Genomic DNA, 6,000 nt, shown 5'->3' on the forward strand with positions numbered 1-6,000 from the left:
GGTTGAATATAGTGTATTGATATGGTTGAATATAGTGTATTGATATGGTTGAATATAGTGTATTGATATGGTTGAATATAGTGTATTGATATGGATGGTTGAATATAGTGTATTGATATGGTTGAATATAGTGTATTGATATGGTTGAATATAGTGTATTGATATGGTTGAATATAGTGTATTGATGTGGTTGAGGGTTGAATATAGTGTATTGATGTGGTTGAGGGTTGAATATAGTGTATTGATATGGTTGAATATAGTGTATTGATATGGTTGAATATAGTGTATTGATGTGGTTGAGGGTTGAATATAGTGTATTGATATGGTTGAATATAGTGTATTGATGTGTTTGAGGGTTGAATATAGTGTATTGATGTGGTTGAATATAGTGTATTGATATGGTTGAATATACTATATTGATGTGTTTGAGGGTTGAATATACTATATTGATATGTTTGGGGGTTGAATATAGTGTATTGGTATGTTTGAGGGTTGAATATAGTGTATTGGTTATTGATTTACCCAGTTGCGTAGCTCCAGCTTCCTGGGGTCCGTTTCTTCCGGAGGTTCAGGTTTGGCCTTGCCTCCTTTGCCCTTCTTGACCCTGGCCTTGCCCTTCCCTGCCCCACCACCTCCACCGCGGGCTGGGACCGGGCTCTTGGTCTTCTCCTGGGATGCCGTGGTGTTGGCCGCCTGGAAGGTAACACAGAAGGGGTGAAAGCCCCTTGTTGACCCAGTTCACATGGAGCTGTTACAGTACCTGCAGTGGAGGTTGTTGTCTCACCATCACCGTTGGTTAGAGCTTCAGGTTGTGTCCCAAATGGCACCCTATTCCCTATATCGCGCACTAGTTCTGACCAAGTCCCATAGGGCTCTAGACAAAAGTAGTGCACTATGTTTAGGAATTTGATGCCTTTTGGGGTCAGGTAAAATATTTATTTTGGAATATGGGCAGTTGTTCTGACTTGAGGTCTGCAAGCTGAACTCTATTTCAGCCGTATTGTGCAAACTGTACTCTAACCCACTGATGCCAATTAATGATTTAGGTCAAAGGTCAAGTTGCACGTGCTTATCTGATCTCTGAATTCTCTGAATCAGATCTCTGAATCATTTCCATTACAACTCTGACCCAATGTCCATTACAACTCTGAATCAGATTGAATCAGATGTCCATCAACTCTGAATCAGACCCTGTTAGACCAGCATGGTGATGTTCTCTGAATCAGACCCTGTTAGACCAGCATGGTGATGTTCATTACAACTCTGAATCAGACCCTGTTAGACCAGCATGGTGATGTACATTACAACTCTGAATCAGACCCATGTCCATTACAACTCTGAATCAGACCCTGTTAGAATCCAGCATGGTGATTGATGGTGATCACAACTCTGAATCAGACAGACCTGTGACCATGGTGTTGTTCATTACAACTCTGATCAGACCCTGTTAGGACCAGCATGGTGTTGTTCATTACAACTCTGAATCAGACCCTGTTATGGTGTTGTTCCAACTTGAATCAACTCTGAATCAGACCCTGTTAGACCAGCATGGTGATTGATTACAACTCTGAATCAGACTCTGAATCAGACCCTGTTAGACCAGCATGGTGTTGTACATTACAACTCTGAATCAGACCCTGTTAGACCAGCATGGTGATGTACATTACAACGCTGAATCAGACCCTGTTAGACCAGCATGGTGATGTACATTACAACTCTGAATCAGATCGCTGAATCAGACCCATGTACATTACAACTCTGAATCAGACCCTGTTACAACTCTGAATCAGACCCTGTTAGACCAGCATGGTGATGTACATTACAACGCTGAATCCCCTGTTAGACCAGCATGGTGATGTACATTACAACTCTGAATCAGATCGCTGAATCAGACCCATGTCCATTACAACTCTGAATCAGACCCTGTTAGACCAGCATGGTGATGTTCATTACAACTCTGAATCAGGCCCTGTTAGACCAGCATGGTGTTGTTCATTACAACTCTGAATCAGGCCCTGTTAGACCAGCATGGTGATGTGTTCATGTTACAACTCAGACCCTGAAGCATCAGAATCAGCCCTGTTAGACCAGCATGGTGATGTTCATTACAACTCTGAATCAGACCCTGTTAGACTGATGTTCATTACAACTCTGAATCAGGCCCTGTTAGACCAGCATGGTGTTGTTCCAGCATGGTACAACTCTGAATCAGACCCTGTTAGACCAGCATGGTGATGTTCACTCTGATTACAACTCTGAATCAGACCCTGTTAGACCAGCATGAATCAGACCCAGTGACCAGCATGGTGTTTGTTCATTACAACTCTGAATCAGACCTATTAGACCAGCATGGTGATGTTCATTACAACTCTGAATCAGACCCTGTTAGACCAGCATGGTGATGTTCATTACAACCCTGTTAGACTGTAATTACAACTCTGAATCAGATGTTAGACCAGCATGGTGATGTACCAACTCTGAATCAGACCAGCATGGTGATGAATCAGACCCTGTTAGACCAGCATGTACATTACAACTCTGAATCAGACCCTGTTAGACCAGCATGGTGATGTTCATTTAACTCTGAATCAGACCCTGTTAGACCAGCATGGTGAATCATTACAACTCTGAATCCCTGTTAGACCAGCATGGTGTTGTTCATTTAACTCTGAATCAGACCCTGTTAGAGCCAGCACCAGGCCCTGTTAGACCAGCATGGTGATGTCATTCACATCTGAATCAGACCCAGTTATGGTATTGTCCACAACTCTGAATCAGACCCTGTTAGACCAGCATGGTGATGGTTACAACTCTGAAGATGTTAGTGGTGTTTATTCATTACAACTCTGAATCAGACCCTGTTAGACCAGCATGGTGTTGTTCATTACAACTCTGAATCAGACCCTGTTAGACCAGCATGGTGATGTTCATTGTGTATCCATGGTGATGGCCACGTGTTTCCCAAGTTGTTCATAGACTTACGCTGCCACTCATGGGCCAGTGGTGACCGTGAGCGAGATCTGGCTCCTAGCGATGTCCACTCTGTTCCAGGCCAGGGCTAGACTCAGCTGGTCAGGGGCAGAGGCGTTGGTGCCTACAATCAAACACCAACAAGGCTTTTTGGTTTAAGCTTGAAACACTTCACAGCTGTTCAATAGGCTATGACTGGGATTCAAATCAAATGTCTCAATCCCAGCATTCATCTGTTTATAGGCTATGACTGGGATTCAAAATCAAATGTCTCTCCCAGCATTCATCTGTTCTATAGACTATGACTGGGATTCAAATCAAATGTCTCAATCCCAGCATTCATCTGTTCTATAGACTATGACTGGGATTCAAATCAAATGTCTCAATCCCAGCATTCATCTGTTCTATAGACTATGACTGGGATTCAAATCAAATGTCTCAATCCCAGCATTCATCTGTTCTATAGACTATGACTGGGATTCAAATCAAATGTCTCAATCCCAGCATTCATCTGTTCTATAGACTATGACTGGGATTCAAATCAAATGTCTCAATCCCAGCATTCATCTGTTCTATAGACTATGACTGGGATTCAAATCAAAGGTTTCAATCCCAGATTCAAATCATTCCAATGTCTCAATCCCAGCATTCATCTGTTCTATAGACTATGACTGGGATTCAAATCAAATGTTTCAATCCCAGCATTCATCTGTTCTATAGACTATGACTGGGATTCAAATCAAATGTTTCAATCCCAGAATTCATCTGTTCTATAGACTATGACTGGGATTCAAATCAAATGTCTCAATCCCAGCATTCATCTGTTTCTATAGACTATGACTGGGATTCAAATCAAATGTTTTATCCCAGCATTGTGAAATATCCTCTGCAAAGACAGTGGTGTTAATCCCAGTGATGTAAACTATGACTGGGATTCAAAAGAACAGTGGAGTGTCCTTCCCAGGTTACCTTTATGAGCAAGGCTGTCAATGGACATCTCGATATCCTGCTGGCCAAACAAATGATCTCAGCCCATGAACTAACACAGTGATCTCAAATGTCTCAATTCATCTGTTCTAAAGAACAACAACAAAGACACGTGTAAATGACTGGGATTTAAATGTCAGGGATTCAGGGATTCAGTACATACTTTTAAGTGTATACTTTGAGACAGTTCGGAGGGCCTTGAAATCCCAGCATTATACTATAGAAATACTAATACTAACTCATACTAATAAATGACTAATACTAATAAATACAAATACTAACAAAATACTAATATTCAAACAAATAATAATACTAATAAATTCAAATAAATGTCTCAATAGCTTCAATAAATACTAATAAATGTCTAATCAAATTCACTAATACTGGGAATAAATATCTAATACTAATAAATACTAATCTCAGTGGTGTTAATGATGTAAAACAGAAGAACAGTACCTTCCCAACTAAAGGCTGTCAGTAACATCTCGACTAAGCCCATACGAAACACAGTGATCTAACAGGCCCATGAAGAACAACAACAAAGACACGTACATACTAATTCAACTAATAAATTTGGACTTCGGAGGGCCTTGAAAAGCTATACTAACAAATACTAATACTAACTCATACTAATAAATACTAATACTAATAAATACAAATACTAACAAATACTAATACTAAAAATAATACTAATACTAATAAATACTAATACTAATAAATACTAATACTAATAATACTAATACTAATACTAATAAATACTAATACTAATAAATACTAATACTAATAAATACTAATACTAATAAATACCAATACTAATAAATGATAATACTAATACTAAATACTAATACTAATAAATACTAATACTAATAAATACTAATACTGATAAATACTAACACTAATAAATACCAATACTAATAAATGATAATACTAATAAATACTAATACCAATAAATACTAATACTAATAAATACTAATACTGATAAATACTAATATTCTAGTAATGATACTAAATGTGTTTTGAGGACATATGGCACTCTCTCTTCAGGCATTTCTTCTATGTTAAATGAAGGAGTGGGTCATTAAAACGGCATTACTGGGGAACGTGTCAAAGGTCAAGCACGGTTTACAACTCTATCACTCGTCAGGAGACAGTCAGCAGCGTGTGTGTGTGTGTGTGTGTGTGTGTGTGTGTGTGTGTGTGTGTGTGTGTGTGTGTGTGTGTGTGTGTGTGTGTGTGTGTGTGTGTGAGCGTGTGCATGTTAAGTGAAGTCAGAAGCCTCTCATTGTGAATTGTGTCTCTGAATAACAGGAGCTGCCCTTATAAACCACAGACACACCCTGCAGTACATAACAAGCCCTTCAGAGTTAAACAACCCTCTTAGTAAGATAACAGTATCGTCCTTGTTGTTGCCCAGACCATCCCAAATGCAATAAGACTGCAGGCCTGTCACATGCCAGCAAGGAATGCACTGCTAATAGCACAATTATGTCTGTTGAAACTTTTCAGAACCGAACCAATCAAAGATTCACTGATAATGAGCTACGTGTCGCAGCTCCATGACTGATAGCTCCACCACCAGGCCCACGTGATAGCTCCACCACCAGGCCCTCGTGATTGCTCCACCACCCAGGCCCTTGTGATAGCTCCACCACCAGGCCTCGTGATAGCTCTACCACCAGACACTTGTGATAGCACCACCACTAGGCCCTCATGATAGCTCCACCACTAGGCCCTCTTGATAGCTTCACCACTAGGCCTCGTGATAGCTCCACCACTAGGCCCTGGTGATAGCTCCACCACCAGGCCCTTGTGATAGCTCCATCACCAGGCCCTCGTTATAGCTCCTCCACCAGGTCCTCATGATAGCTCCACCAATAGGTCCTGGTGATAGCTCCACCACTAGGCCCTGGTGATAGTTCCACAACCAGGCCCCGTGGATACAATTCTCTGTTTGTAATCAATCGGAACCCGTCCATCTCCATGATATCTAGTTGTACCTGACTAATTTCCCCGCAACCCCCAGTCTAGTTATCAATCTATATA

General features: G+C 40.7%; 1 pseudogene; it reads right to left on the reverse strand.

The window, feature by feature from the left end:
- LOC135565440 (transient receptor potential cation channel subfamily M member 1-like) overlaps window positions 1-4,006 on the reverse strand; it is a 62,364-nt pseudogene extending 58,358 nt beyond the window's left edge.
- Window positions 4,007-6,000: the final 1,994 nt, after the last annotated feature.

Source organism: Oncorhynchus nerka, linkage group LG27 (genome assembly GCF_034236695.1).
Source record: "Oncorhynchus nerka isolate Pitt River linkage group LG27, Oner_Uvic_2.0, whole genome shotgun sequence".
NCBI classification, from domain to species: domain Eukaryota; kingdom Metazoa; phylum Chordata; class Actinopteri; order Salmoniformes; family Salmonidae; genus Oncorhynchus; species Oncorhynchus nerka.